Genomic DNA, 22,952 nt, shown 5'->3' on the forward strand with positions numbered 1-22,952 from the left:
CTAAAACACATCATTTATTTATAGACTTGTCATAATACCCGTCTCGTAAATTGATCATCAAATTTGTTATTATTTATTACTAAACTGAGATTGTTTTATTGTCTTCACCGAAACGGCTATGTTATTGAAGGCATTGGTTATTTGGTTTGCTTCTATGTCTGTATGTCAACAGGAAAGTCTTATGGAAAATTTGGAGGGATTGATATTGAGGCATTGGCAACTCGAGTAGATTTTGGGAGAGATCTGCAATCAGTTTCCATTCAATATTATTATTGAGTTAAGTTCAAGTTTACGTTGCATAGTGGATAGGAATATTCTGATGAAGATTATTCACAGACAAAAAGCAGTGGGGTGTTTGGAAAACACAATATTTTTTAAATATTCATTGAATAATGAACTTTAATTTCGTTTTAAGGCACAACGTAATAAGAATGTGAATAAAAGACTTTATACCAAAAGCGAATGCTTTCCTGTAGATAATTGTAAAGGTACGTTTCTTTTAACTTCTCGGTTCAAATGAAAAGTCAAGAATTGGAAATTATAACATTGGTCACCTGGTTTTCTGGTGAAACCCACGATATCAATTCAATTCAATGCGAACTATACGTTGATACAAAATTCAACTATACACCTTGGCAGGTGGCATCTAATAATTGTGCATTCAATTGAAGAAGAGCTATGATAGTAATGAAATAAAACTTAACTCAAAGCAAAGCATTTAGTAGCTATATATATTCAGGCCAGTAGGTGGTAATGAAGGTAACATTTCGCATTTACCCAAGTCTGGGATGGTATTACCTCTGCTGGTATGGGTGACATTTACAAGTTTTCACAATCTATAATGTATTGTGTAAACACGGACAATGTGAACCAGATTAAGTATATCACTAGAGGGCTATGATCAATATGATTGTTTATCTCATAATATGTTTTCTATGTCAGTGACAGATGAATACGTGTCTAACACTAAGGAAAAAAAGGATCAACCAGTTACAGCTTCACTTATTGCCATATGTGTTTATGCTGTTTGCACCATGGTGTTCTATGTTATAGGTAAGTCATTATGCCAAGTTCACAATGAATGTCGAGTTTATGTGTATGCATTTGAACCTGCCTCTTATTTAATGTTGTAATAAATACATGACGTCAATGCAAATATTCGTTGTTTCGGGCAATTCGGTCTGTCAAATTGATCCAGAAAACTGAAAAAAAAATACTATATTTCATGTGTATTTTGTTATTTTATTGTTTATTCATCAACAGGAATTATCGCAGTCGCAGTCACAATCATGGAAGCAGATATAACAGTCGCAAATGCAGTTAAAGTCACACTCGGAGTTACATGTTTAATTATTTTTGGAGAAGCTTTTATCACTCCATAAAGACTATGTTTATTCCTACTACCACTGCATTTGATGTGTAAATATTTGTGCAAAATATATATTGCTGTTAAAACCATGTAATCAAATGTGTGATAATACAAGATAACAGTTGTTTCTTTCTCTGCACAAACTAGGCATCTTATCTAACCATACTATTCTAAAACAACTAAAAAATGCATACTTCAATGTTTGTTGCTTGCAAATGTCGTAATTGCCATTTCGTATTATGATATCATGATCGTTAATTTAACGAAATTTCAAAACAGGGATAATTTGTTTTTACGCCTGCACGTTTTAGTAATCTTGGAGGGTTTATGTATTTGGTGTATGTGCAATATCAGCGTAATAGTGAAGAGGTAATAACTTGCCCAACCGTAGATCACCTGTTTATAGTTTTAACTTCAACGAATACCTGAAATGCAGTTTTACCCAATATGTGTTAACCTAATAATGTACACTGTTCTGAGGAAACATACGTTACCTATACCATATATTCGTTACCAGCGGGGTATGCTGTTGCATATTCATAGACATTTATTAACAATTTAAAACTATGCAATGCAATTTTGTGACTTCTTAAGATTTGGTCAATTATTTTAGTGAAGATTTGAAAGTGTAAATTTAATCTGGAACAAAATAACTTGTCAAATGCGGATATACATATGCACTCAATGGAATGTCTGGGTGAGTGTAGACATAAAGTTATGAACTAAACTCTTAATGTACTATTCAAATTTTAACTGCAAACTGCTGTGTTTTCTGTTTTTATATGAAATTATTATACTTGTGTGTGGTGTTATTAATATTATGTATGCCCATTATATTAGGAGACATTCTGATTAGATTTATAGTTATTTTCTTGCATTATATTAAATTGTTTCGACTGATGGGTTCATGAGAAGAAGATGACGAGAACGATGGCCAAATTAGAGACTTTAATATATAAGCCAAATTTGATATATTAATCCTTGTCCAGTTTCAGTTATTGTTACCACGAGAAGAAGACAATTTTAAGCAACAATTTAACGCATATCTTGACAAAGCACGTGCGAATTACATAATGCTAGCCCCAATGTTGTCAATTCAGTTTTTGTTCAATTGGGTGTTAACGATATCATTTTCGGCATTACTGTTAATTCTTTTTATATGATTGCAATTTATATTCTAAGTACATACAACATTATCAATATCTAGAAATACATTTTATTATTGCATTCTTCCTGTTTCCTTCAAGTTTACTTTATAGTTGGTTATTATGGTTTTTGGTTATGTTATTTTTCAATGTGATTTAAATTCAATAAGACTTCAATAAATAAATGTGATGTCAAATAAACATATGTTCATTGTTTGTCAATGCAGTAGCCACTGTTTATTTATGGTTTCTTGGATCATTATCATCATTAACCTGAATAAGAGATCAAAGTAAAGGAAGTTTGGATCTCGTGTTCCAACAGTCAATGCAGCTTGTCACATTTGACGCTTACCGAGTTATTTGCAATGAAGAAAATTTAAGCAGGGCACACGAGGTCACCACAATTGCTTTCGGTTTATAAAAAAACAATTGAAATAGAGTGAGTAGATTCGTGAAAGTTCACTCAATAAAGCATACTGTTATATTGAACTATTTCCAAATACTGTGTTCAACAGCGCCATCTCGCAATATAAGTAGGAGAGGCATATGCGCTTAGCAATATAGTAAATGACTAAATTGAATGTGAAGATTTGTAAACCAACTTAATCAGTTCCCAATTTTAACAAATATCATTCCTGGAATTAGTGCCAGCGCCCTCTCTGTCAATAACTGCCACTGTCATTCATGGTAACTGGCGTTATTTAAGAACATGTGTTGTTGATGAGACAACAGCTGCCAGCCCTGAAAGGGTAACAATGAATACTAGAATTCGAACGACCACTAGAGTAATTATTAATGAATGTATCTAACACATCAAATTTTAGTTTGTATCTATTTATACGCAACATAACATTTATGCATCACATATGCATAAGCCAGTTTCAGAGTACATGATATTGTGTTTGGTTGTGCCAGGCAAGGTCGTACATAAATAAATGTGTCGGAGTTTCGTTTTATGAGTGTGTAGTGTTTCAAATTATACATTTTTTTCTAATAATTGATAGAGATATTTGTAAGATAGATATTTTAGTGATCAAATCACAACAAGCCTTGACATACCCGTTACACAAATCATAGGACACTAATTGTCTCCACCATTTGATTAATTTACTTCCCATACCAAATAACATGAACCTTCGTCTGGACATGAATTTGTGCGCGGGCCAATCGAATTTATTTTGGTCATATGGCACCACAAAACGCAGTGGTTGCAAAATAATGTATGCGCGAGATTGTCGCTGTATGCAAATAAAAACATAAAAAATAAACACGTAAAAATGAATATACGTTTAACGTGTTTTTTTTATAACACACATAAGCGAACAATTAGACAAACTCCGTTGCCGCAAAAGGTAGCTGTTGAAACCATTCCTTGAATTCGAAGAGGTTGGGGGCGTTTTCATTCTAGCCGTGTTCATAAGGTAGCGAGAAGGGAAATTTTCACTTTTTTCTTGATTTTTCAAAAAATGATAAAACGGTTACTTTAGACCTTGATACGCCATCCCAGGTTTACAAAAGATCGAAATTGCGAAACAACGTTGCTTAAATTAGTGTTTTAAAACGCTGGAAAAAAAGACTACAACTGCCGTTTCGTGAATATTTGCATAATGTTTATTTTTGAATGGGTTTAAATGATAACATCTTATCTGTATACTCTGTTGTTGACGATTCTGATATAACGGGTGATAAGCTTTCCGTCGCAAACAATGTGTGTTTATCTAACGTCTATTGTCAGCATTATTGTCAGTCGAGACTTCGTCTGAGAAACATGGTCATACAGTACTCATTTCGCCCAAACTTCTGCTTTTACATCGACCGCTAATCCCTTAATTTCCGACCACGCGGTCTTGTCCGACCGGAAACCAACCGCATTTTAATCGCGTTTTTTTTCGCTAGCTCGCTCATTGAAACACCGACCGCTCACCCAAACACGGACCACTGGCACATGAGTGGTCGAAATGGTGGTTTTGATAGTAAAGTGTGAACATACAACTAGTATTAACTATTATTAAATTCTAAATGACACTTCAAATCTAAATCTAATAGTTGTATGACACTTGTATCGTGAAAGCAACTGAACTGTGACCTCTTGTTACGTGTTTTGGGTGCTTGTTCTAGATGTAATATTTTTTTATTATTTTAATGACAGTTACTTGAAAAAAGCACAGGTAACTCATTTGGACAGAGCAGAGAAAAGAGGAAATGTTAATGATTAATTTCAAAAATAATCCACGCCGGTCCAAGTCTGGTAAAATTGAACATTCAGTTTTCAAAAATAAGTCACGATCATTGAATGAGTTCAGTCTATACCGTACCGTAAAAGTGTTCCCACAACAAATATTTTCTACTAAAAACGGCCACATGCCCTGAAAAAATCGAACAGAGCTTGACATGTATGAATGATTTATTGGGCTTAAAAAAAAACGTGTCAAATTTAGTTATAGCCATAAATATTTGGTGGTCAGTCGATGAACAATTAGTAACTCAGGATTCACACGGACGTCCTCCAGGGCTGAAAATCATCGACCCTATTCTGGTTTACTTTATTTCCCAACTTGCAGAGAAAACTGATTCGCCGTGGACTCTAATGTATCTAAGCCTAGTATTTTCTTTTTGAACTGAGGTCAAATTCCACCTGTTTGTCAAAATATACCGATGTTTTTCCGCGAATAATTTTGAAGCCTGTCACAGCACAAAAACACTACGTGAATCGACGCCGGAAATTGGACGGTACGACGACCCTTCAATTAGCGTCAAATATGCTTTGTTACAACATCATTGATTGGTTGAAAGTCACATGATCAGAGCACAGACTGGGTCACAGAACCATATTTGTCCGCATTATCAACAGGACCTCACAAAAGAACCACACCCACATTTTCAATCTTTTTTAGAGCAGAAGTTGCCAACAAATGTCAAAAAAACTCGTGAGTTTCATGGATTCGAATTTTTAGTTTTTTTTTCTTTATTTCAAGGTAAGAAATGGCTAGTTGAAGTTGCATCGACTTCAAGGCGACTGTTTCACCGCGAACAACTCTAGCTCTGTTGTAGTTTTGCGATGTAAAATAAAATATATATTATAATAATAATAGTACTTGTTTAATTATTTGGGGTTTCAGCCCACAAATTATGGACATGATCTCCATGAATTACGGTAAATGTTTGTCCAGTTTCGGCTGATTGTGTTGATCGACTCTCTTCCTAAACTGGGATCGACATTCCAAACAAAATATTGGGACACGGTAAATAGACATTCTAAACAATCAAAATTATCAACGAAAAACGAGATTTTTCTAGATATTTACAGACATACTGTCATGAAAATCATATGTAAAATTAACAAATACACAAAGAGGTGTAATATTAGGTTTTATTTTAGGCTTAGAAATATTTCCTTTCACTCAGTTCATGCATGAAATTGCCATTTAGCTTCATGGTCCTTCACCTTGTCTTTGCCTCGGGGAAAAACAACAATAATTATACAAAACACATTGCGAAGACTCAACAACCAGGAAAGAAAACCCAGACAACCATGTCGTACTTGTGTTGAAATACATTTTGTATTTCACGTCAGAATATTGTTCAAAATAAAATATTCAGTCCAAGCCAAATCGAGGTCCAAGGGTCAGATTGCGTGCATATAATTATAGATAGTTTAAACAAAAAGTATTTGAACTTTCGTCAGCTGTTGAACATTCATAAAAACCAGAAAGACAATTATAAGACAATGTGAACCTCGGAAATTTTTCTATTAATACTAATTTCAAATGCGCGCGAGCGAGCGGGCGGTGATATTTCGGGGTTTACGAGGTCGAAAATAAAGCGGAAATTGTCAGGTCGAATTCAACAAGCGGTCGCAAAAGCGAGTGAAAAAGGTGATTGGAAAGCGGAAGCGGGTGAGGGGTTGTGCGAAACAAGTTCTGTAACTTTGCGCAACTTTCTTTTAAATCGTTTTATTTCCCAAGTCAATATTCTATTTTAATAATACCATTTTTTCTAACGCAATGGCGAAGAAAAGAAAGCGTTGACAGACGAGGCAAAGAAAAATCTGCCACTCAGTGTCGCAATCTGAAACAGCAATTTTTTTTCAAACATAGGCCATTTCACCATGAAAACCGTTTTATTAGATCTCTTATCAGAGACACTTGAAGGATTAGCTTGTTTGTAAACTGTCAGCGTGTACAGTGGGACAGTAATATTTGTCAGAGGATTATCCCTCGTTGTGCGTTTGCATAACAATGGAAACCCGAACGTTCCTGGAGTACGGACTCAAATGCCAGCAGTTTTCTTAATTTTTCACGCTCGAGCTTGAAATTATTCATTATCTGACACTCTTTATGAGTTCTATGATATCAGAGTTTAATATTTTTGGCCATTTTTAGTGTATATTTATAATAATGCAGCAAATCTACAGTGTTTTATTAACCAAAACTGTTTTTCGCGTTATTCTCGAGTTGAGGTTTTGACTGAGTACGACTAATTGGGACGGCCGCCAAATCAAGTGCGTTCGGACTAGGACATTCAAACTCGCAGTTATCGTTCAAAAGATAATGATGGTGCGAAATATGTCTGGGTTTTTAAGAAAATGCTTTGTCATAGAATAATAGTTTGTTAAAGGTGCCAAGTATGAAATAATTTGGGGAAAGAAAAAACAAACCTGCATAGAAATCGGAATAATAGGTATTTTGATTACCGGGGACACATTTCAATGGACTTGATTACGGACAATGCATGACGTAAATGTCACCAGGAAATTCCGCAGTGTGCTCTTGCAATCGCGGACTTAGTCATTTTTACAAGATTCGCCATTTTTGATGTCACGTGATAATTATGTAAACAATGACTGTCCAGTTTGTACGAACTTGTACCCCTATACTTAGTCTTTTGAAATATATAAGCTAAATTACTGTTTTGAACGAGACAACAGACAGAGAATGTTTTATTCGAAAACGTCACAAAACCCTTCTCGCTACCTTAATACTTCTGCAACTCATCCATTGCTAAATGTCTATTTCATTGAAATTGGAATAACTTATTGGAGCAAATAATGTATATGACTTGTATTTTATTTTTCGCTAACGTAATTCGGGCAGGATTATTTAATGTTTCACACTTTAACATGGCGAAAATCCAGTAATTTTTATCCTCTCTATTTAAAAACAAAACAAAAACTTAATCCTTGTTTCATTGGCTTGTGTGAAATATTCCTGCTTTTCTTTGTATTTTCTATGGTGAGTTTAATGGAAACTGTCGTCTATTGGAAGTTTGATTGTTGAACATTGTCGTCGAAGATGAGTGTAATTGTGTGAAAACTGAGATTTTGTCGTCTGGGGGGGGGGGGTTAATTGTAGTACGAAAACTGGAAAAGGTTGTCCAAAAGGTGTTTGATTCAGTGTTAATTGTAGTTTGGAATATGTCCAGGTGTTCCCAATTTCCTTTGTGCTGTTTCAATACAATAGGATCGGAGATTCCACTCGGGTTGTAGGGAATGACCAAATGCTAGAAGTTTCCACGCACCTCTTCCAACTTAATATTCACTATTTTAGCCAAAATATCTAATAACAGCCATGAATTAATAAAACAAAATAACATGTTGTCATAGAGATGAACTCAGTGACCTCACTGGCATCAAAATACCTTGTGACAAAAATTTTAATATAATTACCCTGTAAGTTCAAAGGAATTAGACAACATTATCAAAGCCTGTTTTTGCATAATAAATGAGACATGTTCATATATTATCAGATATGTTCATTTATATATAACATGACAAGCAATTCACAATACATGAAATAAGGTAAAAATGATACATTGAAAACGAATTGTAATGTCGCAAAGTTTCAAAAACGAGTTGTAAAGAGAAAAATTGTTAGTGCGTGTGGATCAGCAAACGAATTGTCCTAACGAGTATATTCAGGTTGTAATATTTGTATTACATGTTTTCTGGGTGTATATTAATTGTCCGCAATGGCCAGTCAGAAATGCCACCACCAAAGCAACTTCAAATCTGCTTATACTGGAAAGCCCCATTGTGCAACATTAGTAAACTACTACAGACGTGTAGTTATTCTCAGAAATACCCCCGCGGAGAGATGGAATAAAATAAAACTTCAGTATATGTTGACAGCAAATACGTATACATAAGTATTTAAATGCAGATCAGATGATAGTTCATTATTGTCGACTTTTTTTCTGCATAATGAACGCCACTATTGATTGCTACACAATACTACTTGCTTTGTGTTTTATAACATAATTTCTGTTTCAACCTGCAAAATACAATAATTGTAAAATAAATTTAATTATGTATTACAAAACAGTTTACTATTTTGCCACCACTGGCACAATCTCATTCTCTCTATACGCATGTTTAGTTGTCATAAATAAATAATTGGTGTGTTACGTCATTTTTGTGCTGAGTACTGAATGGAAACCAGAGGTTGCCTATAAACTGTGTAAGAATTGTGAAATTCGATCTGATTTACAATGTTTGAAAGTTGACATAAATAATTTTCTGCGACCACTTTTTCAATATCAAAAGAAAACACATGACCAAGTTCTACCCAAGAATTTACTACGGACCATTTTGTGAAGAATTGTGTGTCTTCATAAAACGAGCTTTCTATAGTGCATAATATATTAGGTAGAAACATATTTGTTAAACCAACAACTAATATAAGCAATAAAAATCATAAGATCTTAGTTAGTTCATCAATTTTTCGAGCCTAGGCTGCACAATTAGTAAACAAATGAAAACGCTTACTTGTTTTGCAAGGATCAAATCATGGAATTCCTTCTCAGTCATTGTCTCCACCTCTTCTATTGTGTGCTCTATGTCATCCTCAATTTCATAATGAGCATCCTCTGTAATGTGATTTTCTATCCCACTAACTGCCAATCCACCACCATCTCCTATAACCATATGCAATAAACAACTGAGGAAATCCAACATACAACGATCAAAATAAAATTTGTTGATGAAAGCATCCTCTGAGACGGATGATGGATTCTAAATAATTGACATAATTAAATATATACACAATTAAAATAAATATCCTGTTTTATGTGATACATATGCAATGTAGCTGCTATAATTATAAGAGCACCCAGAGTACACAATTTGACCAATCACTCAATATATATCTACTTTTACAGCACCAAATAAATATTTTCCACGTTGCTATTTGTTTATAGTTATAACAGTGAATAAGCAAAATAAATATAACGAACTTACGGTTTATGAAATACTTGACAAGAAGATCGAATTCTTCTTTATTATATGATATATTCAATGACACAGGAATGTTACGTAAAGCTGCTTCGTATCTGAGTTCCTTAGACATTAGAATATTTTCAAAAGCTGTTGTTAGGCTTCCTGATTTGACTGCACTCTCAAACATGAACAGCCTGAACAAATTAGGGAAATTTATAATTATTTTTAAACTTCCTGCATCTAGATCGAAGAGTTTTCTCATGCAATTTTTAAAAAATTCTTCTTTTTTATCTGATACACAATGTAGGTTGATTGTCAGATGCGGATTGCCACTTGTCTCGATTTGTAAATGATCATCTGAGAGTATGGCAGGGATTTCACCATAACTTTCTGATATTATATCACGTATGTATGATTCTTTCCTGTACTCCCAAGCAATGCTGAAAAAAACAATTTCAATTTATTATTTACTATTATTAGTAATTACTAAAATACTAAAATTACTATTTTCCAATCCTTGCATCAAAACACATTGCCAGAAATAGACAATAGAATCTGGTCAAGTAGAGATTTCCTGTCTATCCCATTGCAGTGACTATAATTACATGACAACGGATGATGTCATAGACTTTTAAGGTCTATTGTTTAGCCTAATTGAGAGTATATTGTTATGTTAAGTAGTTCACAGCTTGGGGTTGGAAACAATAGTAAGTGAGGTAATCTATTGTTTCCTTTGTTCTGTGTCCACTTGTATTTGTCAGCTGATCATATGAAGCCATGTAATAAATGGTTGTGGTTACCAGAGAACGAGATACCCTTAGGTACACTCTTAAGATGGCATTGAAGACAGCCACCCGTTATATACTTAATACAAAAATATGTGGACAGACTAATCTTGTAAATATCATTGTGGCAGTCAACGGCAATTGGTATGCAAATTACGTTTGTCTGACGCATTACAAAACAAAAGTCTAGACTGTCGTAGAATAATACACAACTCGCGGACAGACAGTGAGATGAAACCCTTTTTTACAAAGAGGAAAAACGGCCGATACAATATATTGATCTTGTGGTCTGACCTTCAGCATCAAAAGCAGTATGGCGATAGTGCTTCGCGTTCGAAAAGTGGGATAATTTTTAACATGGAATAACGGACATAAACTAAATCTTGATTCAGGTTACTTCCTGTTGTTAATTGGATTAAAACAGTTATATTTGCTAACAACTGGATCGTACATCTGTGTAAAAAATGCATGAATTTTAACTCTAATTTGGGCAGCGAATACTGCGTCTACAACTGCGTTGGCTGCGTCGCCATGTTCATTGAACCAGAGAGTATCCACAACGAAGCAAACAAACTTGAACAGTCACCTGCGTTACTGCATTTACCTATTTTTAAAAATAGAGTTTGGCACACAATTACATATCGTCCATTGGTAATACACTGGGCCAGTGTAGGATTTATCATCAGGTTTTACGGCAAGTTGGGCATTTAATGGTGGAGTTTTGATGGAAACATCTATAACATATCGAAAGCTTGGAACGTCACCTGTCTATTACGAAGCACACAAAAGTGAAAAAATGAAAAATATAAACTCAAAATTAAATTTTGTTTTAATAGATGTTTATGCAATGCATTCTCTATGGCACATCCTGTGATGTTTATTTGACTGGGGAACACTGGCCAGGGCGGAAGTCGGCCATCTTGTCCACTCATTTCTGGCAATGAAATACACTTATTGGTTAACCTATGAAAGAAACATTAACAAATGAAATCATGTTTTCTAATCAACTTTAACTTTAGTTTAGAAGCTAAATATTGAGATGTATTAACAATTATTTTAAACACCATTGAATTCAAGAATCTCCCATTTGTTTTATATGAAATAATTCGAATCATATTGACACTGTCGCTTTTGCAGCGATATAAGTCTTTCAGTAGGACAGTACAGTGTGTAGCGAGTGGTCACAATCAAAGTGGTTATCACAAATGGCGAACGAAGGCGGTCAACAGCAACGAACAAGTGCAAGCTCCTGAAAATAGTATGTAAAATTCACACCTTGGTATAATGACTTTATTTGAAACATGTATCAATCAGACAATATAACACAGCCTTCACTTGACATTTTTGCTATCTCAGGAACAACTGTCGTTCAATCTAGCTGTGGTCAGATCCAAACGTATCATTCGGTTTTTGTGTTTTTTAATCACTAATACATAAATATTAACTGACGTATGTGTGGTTCTGTATGAGTGATTTACCTTGAATGTCGTCTACATGTTCCCATGTAGCAAAGGTAAGCATAGTTGGACTAACTATAGAATTTGCTTTGCTTTAGATTGGTGTGTGCTATTCGCACCAAAGATTTGAGTTCGCTATGGTTCTAGTTGAACATTTTGTTAATAAGTAATATTATGTTGAAACACCTGTTTGCTTATTGTGTACTGATATGGCAATTGCTATTGAATTGACGCATATGTTAATAACATATATATAAATACCTTGGGAGTGCAGCGATAAGTAGAAGTAACTTTCTGGGTGTAAGCATTATCGCTCTGTCACCTTTTGATTATCTGAGGACAAAAATTTACAAGAAACATGTGTATTATATTGTGAGACATAAATAGCTCAAAAATATTACTTTGACTTTAATAATTATTTATTCATATATTGGTTTTTATTGATAACTCAAAGCTATTGGCCCAAGATTTTGATATAATTTGGCCAATAAAAACAAGATCTACAGGTTTACACATCAAATTCATGAATATAGAAATTCTTCAGGTTGAATATAAACTCCTGATACAAAGATATTTTATCAGTTGGTTGAACTTGCATTGTAACTCAATAAATTGTCAGCAAATTGCTTACACGTAATAGTAATTCTTTCGGTTCCAAAATTTAAACTGAAACCCCATGTTGGATTAAACCTAACCCTAGACATGCTTGTCTTTTGCGATTCCGATGAAACATTCTTGAAAAATAAATATAAATCGCGTAAACGAGGGGTCAACGGGAAAGTCATGTGACTGCGAACAGACTTGCCATCAGTGTAAGCGAGCAAGTCTAACCTAACCCCGACATTGTAAAATATGCTGTAACGTTTCATGGGCAATCATAAATCATCAATTGACAACACATTGTCATAATCTTTGACTAGGTTTTAACAAGATTTCTGAAGAATGTGTATTTTTGCTTTCTACAGCGTGTTTAACAAATGAGAAATATATAAATGGCTTCAATTTCAATGATCGGTAGAAAATATTATTGTATTGCTTAACGGATGTTACAACTGTACACGTCTATACGATCTGTATTTGTTGATGATACATTTAATCTTTTACCCTGAAGCATTGTCAGAATTATCCCCGCCTCTTAAGTTACTTTGATTTAGGTTACCGTTAGTAAAATATAACATATAACATCCACGGTATCATGTACATAAATAATGAAATATGTTATTTTCCAGTTGTATTCTCACGGGAATGTCAAACAAATTTGAAAACAAAATGTAATTAATGTTTTGTGAAATATCTCCGGAATAACATACAGCCAAATATGTGTAAACTGGGGTAAATCGGTTCATAAAAATTCAATTTAAAAAAGTTATTATACTTTGTATTGTACCTTGATTACGAGGAGTTAATACACGAGTATTTACGTGGAAAGAATTGTTTATATATTTGTACGATGCTTGTGATCGTCAATGTGTACACTCAATATCCTGTTTACTATTTCATTTGCGAGTTTTTGGGTCACTGCCCCTTAATCTTCTACTGCGTCAGCGTATACGTGTGAAGTGTGAGCATGTACAAACAAACACCATTATAAAGTGTTGAAATAAGTAAATAAATAATTGACCTCTTTAAATCTCTTAGGTTATTGTAACAGATTGACCAGTATTTTCCTATAGAAGCAAACATCTGTGTTTACCATTGGTGCGCATTGTGCAGTTGCTGATATTTCGCATATAATAATGGTGTTTTACGCTGCTGATCTTATTAATTGGTGTTTCCACTTTACTTTTGTCTACATTCACCAAACATCAATTTGAAGGAGGAAACAACTGTTATTGCCATAGGACACTGACATCCCAATGCTCGTCAGTGTTAAAAAGAAACGTGTGTACATTCCCTCCAGCCTCTTTGTCATTTAACAACCACTCAACTTCATCGACATAGCCGATCGTGAATTAGGCAACAGTACAAAGTCTTCATATAAATACTCTGACCTCGATAGAAGTTACTACCGAGTATACAACATGTTGCCTACCATAAATTAAGTTGAAAGCCACTTTATACAAATCATAGTGCTTGGTGAAGAAACGATTCATAGTTTCATGCACAGTTTGTGTTTCAATTCTTATGTTAAAGCAAAGGTGTCATCACCTTCGCATGCGTCAGAAGGCCATAGCGTGTCATTGTTTACAAACAAGCGTCTACCCATGAACCTTTGAGTTTCTAGCGTACACACGTGACGACTCCCCGCTCTAAATACAATCAGTTCATGAGCAATTCGAAATGGACGTCTTTCCAGTACACACAAACTTAATGTTTTAGAAAATCATGATATAGAGAAACACATAAATATAATATTTATTCATGTACGCTAGACAATTGATCTGCAAATAGCCAAACTCAACTTCCGCTCGCAGACGTTAAACAAAGGAACTCGGTAATTGGGAATTATATTTGGTGTTATGTTGATATTAATATATAACATGTTCATCACATCTCACGGAGTCAAGTATTGAGACACTGAGACACGAGCAAATTCTTCTAACCACAGAAGCCAGTTTGGAAATACAATTTTTTGCTAATTTCCACAACATTTTAAACTCTCGTTTCCAAAAAATGAGAAAAAAAAATGATAACGGTTCGATCCTAGGACACCATGTCGAATTATGTTTATGCTGTACAATCTCCTTTATGTGACTTCTTATCCTAGGTGTCCCTATTTTTATTTTTAAAAGAAAACGGTTCGATCCTAGGACCCCATGCCGAATCGTGTTTATGATGTACAATCTCCATACTGCAGCAATGGTTGTCTGTGATTTTAGACTCCAACTCATAAAACAAAGAATACTGAGAGTAGGATAACAACTGTATACTTGTCTTTTATTTGTCCATGTTTTAAAATATGTTTTGAGTGGTTAATATAAGATCGCGTAACAAGAAACTTGATGATCGAAATAGCCCCACTGTCTCAGCAGACCAAAGTTTTAATAAAATCCATGCTTCCTAGTTACATAAATACAATAACTTTATTGATACTTTATTTTAGTCTATTTGTTTAAATAGCGTTACAAGACAGAGAAATGCTCCCAGTTATCGAAATAAATGAAAAAGTATAAACTGAAGGTTATTAAGTCCTTTTTGTTTTTAGAAACTGTTTTTCAATGTTTACCATATTTCCCCCCAGGCTACTAAATCACCACTCATTTATATTATATGAAACACTATTTTGTGACAGCACAATCTATTTCAAACCCAGAAATGTTCACTTCTCGCATTGTCTTGTAAATCGTAATGGTACATTTGAAACATTTGGCCCTAGCTTTTAGTTACATGGATTTCATGGATTTGCATAAATTGAAAACAAAAAATCTACACTCATATACGACATGTTTCCTCTTTCTAGCTACTTTAGTATAATGAAAGACAAGCGTCAATTTAATATTTTTAATTGACTACACGCATGCCTATAACTCTTGTTTCATAAATCCACGGTAAAAGAGTAAAATACCTTCTTTCCTATAAAACGAAAAAATTTTCCCATGTTGAATACTGATAGTCTTCCTCGTAGTGTTGTCACAAGCTACATGCCGTAAGAATCATAGTCTGAGAAAGGTTGTAATCGTCCGCAAAATATATCTAAAACAATACTCATTGGCATATTTTTTCTATCTACAAAAATTACGATGTCTGTTGTGGTCCATTTGACCCTGGAAATCGTGTGACATGGCAGGTAACATTCTCTACTCTTGTTTAGTAATAATCTAAAACTCACCATTTAAGCTATATAATCAGTATTTAAATTGTCACATCTCCTGGCGTAGTTGAAGTTCATGCGATGAGCAGACGACGGAATAATGTTGACGAGGAGTATATCATAGACGTAGTTTTAACTTTATGAGCTAGATATATGTGGTCTCTGTACACTCGTGTCAAGGTTTGTTGTTAGCAACGCTGTACACAAATGGCTAATGATTGACCAAGATAAGAACAGTGTTTATCGGACTGTCATTTCAACACATCTGGTGACAAGGTCGAATATGTGTCAATCACAGACTCACGGTAATCTGGGTGATTTGTTTAATCTGGCATCTAGCAGACGGCCATAGCGTTTGGTTGTTTCCAAACGAACGTCTACCCATGAACCTTTGCGTGTTTAGCGAAGGTTGCCTAGTTAACGTCGCCTAGGACTTAATTCCCACGCGTGCGCAGATGATGACCACCGCTTTAATTGAACGTAATGTTTGCAATGTTTGACCATGACATACAATACCATACTTAACCCAATTAAAATAAGAACCATAGTCTGATAAAAGTTGTATTTTTGCGCGAAACATTTCTAAAATGACATAGAATTTCGTCTGTCTTGAATCAGAGGTTAAATGGTTGTATTGTCTGCACAACTATACAGTGGTCATGTTACCTTGTGAGTCGCGCGACTTGGTTAGTAAAATTACCCCCATTTATTTATAAAATTCACCATTTAAGCTGTATGAGAATTATGATGTGTTAGTTAGTTGTCACAGTACATGGCGTAGTTGAAAATTATAGGACGAGCAGACGACAGCTCAGTATTGTAGAAGAATGATTCTAAGGGGTTGTATAAACTTTATAAGTCAACTGTGCGTCGTCTATGTATAAACTCATTCAAAGTAAATCTATTTATACCAACGCTGATATTTATGACATTCATAGTTCTTGATATTTGGATGGTTCTAACAAACATCAAACAATTTTTTTTTCAAAAGAAATTAATCTAGGAACCACGGCGTTGAAATTGACTTCATTTGTACTTGATAACAAATATGAATACAAACTGAGGGACCCAAAATTTGTGCATCGCTCTCTACAGTAAATTAAAGAAGTGCATTATTTGAAGCAATATTTACAGGTGTCTATGAATATTGATGTGAATTTCTTTCTACTGGGAGGCAAGGCTATGTTTAATCAATGTAATGACACACATACAAACAAACATAAATGATGGTTATTTCTGTGTTATATATTAGATATTATACAAGCCATGTATGTATGGGATAAGCCCGATTACAAGAACTCTTCAAGGATATAAAGTCCGGGCTAAGATGATATTTCAAAGCTAAAGATTGGGGTTGACAACAACCAAAGTTTGTGTATAGAATGTTAATGCACTCTGTGGATGAATTACTCCCCCACTATTTTGTTGTTGTACATGATCATTCGGTAAGCATGTCAACCCATCTGGTAGTATGATCGATTGAATGTCAATCACAAAAACACTCCAGTCTGAGAGATATTTTGAATAAACTGTAATTAAATGAACGTAGGAATTACGTTGAGTGATTGTGATATGACTTAATAACCCAATCAAAACAAGAACCATAGTCTGAGTAAGGATGTAATATTGCGCAAAACTGTTCTAACAGCACACTGATTTCTGTATTTTGGTCGTCTTGAAAGATTAAGGGATCTAGTGGTGGTATTTTTTTATCACCCTCACATTTTCCCATTTGCTTATTTGGTGGTCATGATAAACTACAAATCGCACGACATGGCTGTTAACATTCTTTACTCCTATTTAGCTATAATTTAAAATCCAGACTATAGCTGTATAATAGCTGTATAATAAGTGTTTAAGTTGTCATATTCCCTTAACGTTAATGTTGATGCGACGAAGAGATGACGGCGTACTGTCCACACAGTTTAAACCATATAGCCTGATAAGTCAGCCTGACGTGGTATTTGTATAATCGCATTTCAAGGTCTGTCGTATTTACAACAACACTATACAAAGTGACTAATGATAGATAAGCGTAGATAAGAGCAATGGCTATCGCAATGGTGTATCACTCTGTAGGCATAGCAACCCACAGAACCATGTTCGACAATTATAAATTACTAGCTCGTCTGTTGAAAAGGGTTCCTGTATATCTAGGTTTCCAATGAAGGTTTTGAATGAGATAAAAGTCAATCGTTCGTGTCAAAAAATTAATAAAACTTTTCTGGCTTTCTTAATATTATCATGAATATGACGATTGGGGTTACTGTAGCTTTGATAACGGTGATGATGCTGCCTAAAACAGGGCGAAGACGCAGTTACAAATCTTAAAGCCATAACATCAAAGACTCATTGGTCGCCAGTGCCATCTTCCTGAGATAACGTAAACAAGATAAATTCAGAGAACATATATCACGAACAAATGAGCATGATGTGCATATGTGTCGAGTTAAATGGCGAGAAACTGTTCTCCTTCAAAGCACGCCTACCAATGTCAGCCATTTGAACCTGCATGTTCAGACGATATATCATGTGACTTTTTCAATACGGTCTATTTTTAGGTTCCAGGTGAATGCGAGCGATTAATGGTGATGGGAAGTGGCTGTTGTATAGCAACTGTCATCCCGGTGAACTCTACTCCGTGTACAAAATACTCCCTAACGTGAAGGCATCATTTGTACATCTACTGCCCATTTTTGTGTGTATTGTACTCAGGCTGTAATCATAATCGCTGTACCACTTTACCAGGTACCATCTACTTGCTGTTTATTATGAAAATGACAAAATCACGCTAAAAAATCAAAACGATTTGTTATACTGTACGCCTAACTTGTATGGATATATGAGCTGGTATCTAGTGTACAATGGATGGAGACATTTGTTAAACTGGAAAAAATGATGAAGAAAACGTCAAATAAAAACCTAGAAGATTATTAGTAACGTAATACCAATATTGGTAGAGTAAGATGAAAGACAGCTTAGGGTAAATGGGGGCATGTACAAATACTGTATTTACAATATAAGAAGCTCGTCTACAATACACATTAAATACAAAATATTGAATTATGTCTTGTTTGATCATAGCCTTTCTTATTAACATTTACGGTGAGCACATGTGTTTTAATAGCGTATATACGCCGTTTAAAAGTATAGCTGCTAGAAATGATCAGGGTGGTTCTAATTAATTCAATAAAATAAAGACTATAGCACTTGTACAATGTCCTTATCTGGAACAGTAATTAAGATATCACAGTTATACATTTTATTGAGGTCATTTGAATAAATACAATCATCTGATACATGAGTCATATCACATTGTCAGATGCCTTCATTATAGCACGGGTTGCTACACAAACTTGTCTTAAATTATATTAAAATTAATATAAATTTTGAAAATAGTGAGGGTCATCACTTGGTAGGAGTGAAGTTAAATGAAAATCGTCACAATGTTGAAACCACACACGTTTAGACACACACAATTCAGCAGTGAAGTACTAGTGATATACAATTAAAACAAATTAATATTCAAAATATCATCAAACTAACATTTCTCAACATATGTGCGTTTATTTATAAACAGAGAAAAATACAATAGATTCAGTGTTTGAGGGTAGTCAATCGACTTGAATATTTTCTTGTCAGATTTAGCATACTGTTGTTTCTCAACAAGGGATCTCTGACAATGTGTACCACGTTAGATTTGTTTATGAGTTTATTTCAAATATAGAGCTAAAACAGAGGGAAACTGAAATAAATCGTCAAAGAATATCGCATTATTAAGTTTGAAAGTTCGAAGAAATACGACACTAGTAGAGTAAATTATTTCAAGTGTACTTCCTCTATGATAAGAAAGTACTTTATTCCAACCATTCCGTATATTGGCGCTTTTTCGTATAATAAATGCCCGTACTATTTCAATGCAACATTATTATCACTTATGCTACTTTTGTGTCCGTATTTTACGATTACGGGATTTGTTATTATTTTGTCATTATATAGGCGGTTGAGATTCACAGTGTCATAATTGGAAACTATAGTATTTACAAACATGTGGGGATGGGACAGCCATAAACTGCATTCATAAAAATAATGATATTTTTATATTGCGTGTTCTTCTAGATCTGGATGACAGTTTTCAAATCGCGAAACGATACGTTTTTCCAGGGTGATTGTGACATTTTTTGGAAAATTCTATTTTTAATCTTTGTGCCAATTCTCATGATATGTATATATATAAAATATTGATAATGTTATTATATACCCCATTTTATAACTAAGCATACTTTTAAAATATCCACAATATACAAATAATAATTTATTATATATTTCAATAACTAAATTTAGAATCTCTAGGTTTTTAAAACACGCTGTTTATGATTAGTAATGGTTCCATACGTCGTTATCGCCGTCAGTAGACACATACTGAATTATGCATACTGAGTATGCTTTTCATATAGGCCCGTGAGAGTAGTAAATATTGACACAATATACAGCTGTCTCTGCTTGCACCATCTGACAAGCTTAATCATATTCATCTACTGAGATTATTTGGGTATACTGTCAATATCAAAGGTTATATAGTTAACCACACAAAATTTGTTTTGTAATGGTTATAATGGTTAGCGTTTTATGGCAAATATATAATATGCAGCGCAAAATCCATTTCAATTTGAAGAGTGATATGAACATGGAGAGATGAAAGAACTTTTAAATGTGTCCATCATCACAGGTTTTGCAATATCATATTCTTATATACACGAGTAGTTAATACAATATTATAGGTACAATTTCCCGGTCCAACGATCTTTCTATGATCGTGAGATTAATAACGAGGCGTTTTTGCATACTAATGAGGCTTATTACATAAGAGACGTGAATATAAAGTTGGTTAAGTACGTCACGAAATACGATATGAGTAAGTCAAATCATTACAGGAAGTATAAAATTATCCTCGGGGGCGGAGCTACGTCACAGACGTTCCACGTTGCTTAAACGCACACCACTGTACCATGTATTTCTATGGGCTCTGCGCGCGCTGCTGAGAAACGCGGAACGCCGAGCGAAGAGCCGGTGAAAATTTTAGAAAAAGACATGAACTCAACTTTGAAGTAATCCTAAACAATCAAATTTATATGCGTTACACACCCAGTGGTAATCTTGTTACACTGTTTAGAGGAGTCTAAAAAAACATCCCAAAGTACCGTTTTCTGAGAGATTTCGGCCTCTGTTTTCACCGTGATGGTTACCATGCGGTGAAAATGCCCGGATGTCCGCCTCCGAGATTTAAAACATTTCTTAACGCCGCGAAATACGATATAAATAAGAAAAAAATCGATTAAACAACTTGTTCATACTATATGTCGTATGATTTCAGATATTTGAGAATTCATTTGATGTGAAGGTAATGATTAATCTCGGGCGGAGTTCATAAATCTTTGTTTCATCATCTCAACTACCGAATCTGACAACCAATGCATTTCTTTGGATAATATGGCGAAATTGCCTACAAATTTTATCCAATGGATTGATCGTTTCTATAAAGAGAAAAAAAGAAATATATTTAATACAGTAACACGTCACAGTTTACATTTAACAGCATATTTACAGAATTCGTTTTTGAATTGTTTACATAAATTTCATGCATAACGCTGGTGACCCCAGGTGAAGTTTCATTTGTGGTGAACGTTTGTAAGTAATTACGTTTATGTATTTCGAGAATCTTTCTTCGCATTATTTACAAGTGACATGATATATATATTTACCTGATCGCTGATTCGAATGAATAGTTATATTTTTTTACTACCTGAAATGGGATAAGGGAAAACTAACGCCGCTTTTTGTAGGATAACCTTGAAAGTATCCTTGTATACTGACATAAATAATTCCAAAAAATGAATGTACTGTAACGTAGCAATTTCTTTGTCGGTGAATACGTCTTCTTGCAGAAGAATCGGCAGCACTAAAACAAGTGGGACATTTGCTGGTCGATGTTGTTGAACTGCATACGTTTACTTTGTGTAGGTTATTTAATTTGGATTAAGTGATTTGTTTGGATCACGCCAACTGTATAAAACAAGAGATGCTCACAGGAAGGTACATGTTCAGTTTATTGTTCCCGAGCTTGGGCATACATTGCAGAGATATTGAGAGACTAGTTTTTTCAAGGCAACCATGTTATACACATAATATGCTCCTGGGAAGACGTTTTGCTTAGTTCAATGACTTGAGAGACTTTTTGATATTTTGGTTTAAACATATGCAGTTTATTTACGAGTGCATTTTAGTTTATATTCAAAATAAGCTGTAAACTTTGAGTGCAAGTGTATGTGCAGAATGATTTTTTTAAGACCCGTGACAACAATAATACATGGCGAAGCGATCTCTCCTAATAAGCTGATGTGTCCTCTACCATTAAACGAAGGTAATTAGTTCATTTCCCGCTTTTTCTTGTAATTAAAAAAAAACACTCGTCAATTATTCAGGATATGTTGTAGTTGTTCAATGCAATAGTTTTTCTTCATTTGTGTTGTCAATTATGAGATACCGGTGACAGAAGGGTGTGTTTTTCAAACTTATTTGAGCACCAAGAAAGGATTGTTAGTGAATGTTGTTTTTACTGATGTATAAAATAGTGTTCTATCAAAACAGTTTTACAGCCCGTGCTAATCATCTAGAGTATTTTTGTATAACATCATAATCATGTTTCAAACACTTACTAAGCATTTAAAAATGTAAAATATAGTGTAGGAAATGTACTGAAGTGCTGTCAATGGGAGAGATAAGGCGTCAAATCATCATTTGTTGCTGCAAATCAATTATAGTAATGCATGCCTGTAATTTATAAGTTGACTCTATGTAGTGTGTTCGCGCTGAGTTGAGAGTGATAAATGTTTTAACTGATCAACATACAGAGGGAGCTCGTTTATTTCGTTTCTTAACTGTTGAAAGAATCGAACTGCAAGGGCGCTGTTTCAAAGCATTTTTGTTATTTCATTTCAGTCAACTTAAACATTATCTGACTTGGAACATGAGTTTGGTAAGTGGCCTGCACTTACAGGTTAGTGGAATTTCACTAGTTGAGGCTGGAGTGATGAATGAGACTGCTTTTGTGATACAAAGTAGTGCTTGGTAATTCTGCAGTGTTAAGTGGTCACTGAGGGAGATGGGCAAGGCGGCAGCACATATAAATAGTGACCTGTGAGTGGTGAGCCGTCTTAATGCATGGTGCACGG

General features: G+C 34.5%; 1 long non-coding RNA gene across 1 annotated transcript; it reads right to left on the minus strand.

The window, feature by feature from the left end:
• Positions 1-8,699: 8,699 nt before the first annotated feature.
• LOC144361785 (uncharacterized) lies at positions 8,700-9,461 on the minus strand. The gene is made up of 2 exons (XR_014927943.1): positions 9,278-9,461; positions 8,700-8,783 (listed from the first exon to the last, which is right to left on the minus strand). It is a non-coding gene; the product is annotated as an uncharacterized LOC144361785 (long non-coding RNA).
• Positions 9,462-22,952: the final 13,491 nt, after the last annotated feature.

Source organism: Saccoglossus kowalevskii, chromosome 20 (genome assembly GCF_978046115.1).
Source record: "Saccoglossus kowalevskii chromosome 20, keSacKowa6.1, whole genome shotgun sequence".
NCBI classification, from domain to species: Eukaryota; Metazoa; Hemichordata; class Enteropneusta; family Harrimaniidae; genus Saccoglossus; species Saccoglossus kowalevskii.